The sequence below is a fragment of the Lactuca sativa genome, chromosome 1, assembly GCF_002870075.4.
Source record: "Lactuca sativa cultivar Salinas chromosome 1, Lsat_Salinas_v11, whole genome shotgun sequence".
Classification (NCBI taxonomy): Eukaryota; Viridiplantae; Streptophyta; class Magnoliopsida; order Asterales; family Asteraceae; genus Lactuca; species Lactuca sativa.
In genome coordinates, this window is record NC_056623.2 from 43,655,243 (window position 1) to 43,657,723 (window position 2,481).

Sequence of the window (2,481 nt, forward strand, 5' to 3'; positions counted from 1 at the left end):
ATGATAAATAAATGACGATTACGCCCTTTTACAGACGTACAATGCTTTTTTTTTGTTTTTTTTTGGAATTGTTTAGAAATTATTTATCTTAAGGTAAAAGGGTGTAATCGTCCTAATAAGCAATATACTTTTCTAAAATGGTGTCATCATCAATTTGCTATCAATTTAATAGAATACATGATATAAAGGGCAATTTGGTCCATTTTGACCCCGCATCATACTTTTATGTTATACGAAGGACAATGTAATTTCGTTATTTTATTTTTGTGTTTTTTCACTTTTTTTGTCGTTATTTTCAGATATTGTTTATATTAAGGTAAAAGGGCGTAATCGTCCTAAAAAGCAATGTACTTTTGTAAAAGGGCGTAATCCTTTTATTTATCATACTTTTATATTATATAAACTATAGAGTTGTATTTTTTTTTCATTTTATTCTAACTTCAAGTGAAAAAAAGGACAATGTACTTTTTTTCAACTTTTTTTTTTTGGTTTTTTTTCAGAATTTCTTTATGTTAAGGTAAAACTCTTGATTTTTTTCAGAATTTATCATAATTTTATGTTGTAAAACTCTTACAACATAATTTTTTTTCTTTATATTTATCATACTTTTATGTTATACAAAGTTGAATTATTTTCATTCTTTTCTAACTCCAACGACAAAAAGGATGCATTACACTTGGTTAAAATTCAAATATTCAAACACTTAATATATCAAACAAAATACTACTACTTTTTCTATAAACATATATAAAATAAACATATTAAACAGGGCTTCTTTATAAACATTACCAACCATCTTTTATTATATTAATCTCCAAAAGTAGCATACATAAGCAAATGACATAAAGTTCAAACATTAACAAAATATAACTGTCACACCCCAAAACCGTTAACGGCGGAATACGTTTCGGGGTGGAGGACGTCATGTACAGTATCATCATAATTGCATAATAGTAAAAACAAGAAACATACAGCCTTTTCATTACATAGTGAGTTTAATTACAAGTGTGTTCTGTAAAGTTTCAATAGACACCAAAAGTAATACAAAAAATAAGAGATGGATCTTGTATGCTCCATCTTCTCCAAAATGTTGCACCTGAACCTGTCTATCTTTGACCTGAGGATACAAGTTATTTTGAAAACGAGTATCAGCATAAAGCTGGTGAGTTCATAAGAATTTAGTGTGAATTTTGTATAAAATGTATTAGAACATATAGTGTGAAAAAATGCAATTTACATTTATAAGTAGTAGAAAACTCTAGAAAATCCTATATTTTCCAGAAAATACATCGTAAGTGAAAGACTCTAAGTTGCATGTAAGTTTTATCAATGAAAACTGTTTGTTGTAAAAGTGGGGTACTAAATCTCCAATATGTAGTGTAGGTAAAAGAAAAGTTATGCCTGTTGAGAATGATAGTGGTGCGAACTTCCATTAGTAATAGATACTTATTTTACTTCGGGATGTTAACTGAGACTTTAGTCTTAGTATTTTAGTGTGGATATAGTGTATTCCTTTTTATGTGACCAATAGTGTGAGTAATAGAGGATCCCATGACCTTCCCGGTCATGCACAGTGTAGTGAAGTAGTGCCATCCCTGGGCCTACTCAGCTCGGACTGAAGTTAACAGTCGGGATCTAATAGTGTCTGCTCTGTATAGATCTATACATGTAGCGTCGCCTTCCTTCCCGAAAACTCTGGTCACATTATGTAGCGCGTAGAGTATCTTGTAGGGAGTTAGTGTGTTATCTTCCGGGTTAGTGTTTTCTCTTGTAATATAGTGTAGTAGTCTTTTATGTAGTTCATAGTGTGTTCTTTTATTCGTGTATCGTTTTGTAATAGTATGAATTATAGTATGTATAGTAGTAGCGGTAACAAGTAGTAGTGACCTTAACTATACCTATTATAGTTAACTTAGTGTGTATGGTTCTTGACAATTAAGTAATACAGGCATCGAATGAGATGAAAATGCTCGTATCTAACATCAATATACATGATATATAACTAAGAGATCAACGACAGTCGGACAGATAACAAATACCCTAAGCCCACATCAAACAAGAACAGGAAATAAGGCGAGCTATCGATCCTAAGTCCTTCAAGTCTTACTTTTATAAATATATTAGTGTGGATACATTTTATAAGAAAAGTAATTTAATAAAAATCTTGACCAAAGAAAGCATTTAGAAAATAGTTTATTTTTCTAAAGTAGTTTTGAAAGCGTAAAGTTCTTTTATAAAGCATAGTGATAAATCACATGTGATTTGAACTACGGATAGTAAATCATGTGTGATTGATTTCCATAAAAATGTATATTTGACTTGTATCCCCCCCCCCCTAAAACATATGAAAACATTAGAAAGGTTCATTAAGGGGTATGAACTCACCGTTTCCTGTAGGGTTCAAGTTTGCGATTCGTATAGCTGCTGAGTGTCAACGGATGTTTTGAACGCAAGCAGCCCCTATTAATCATACGGTGACAC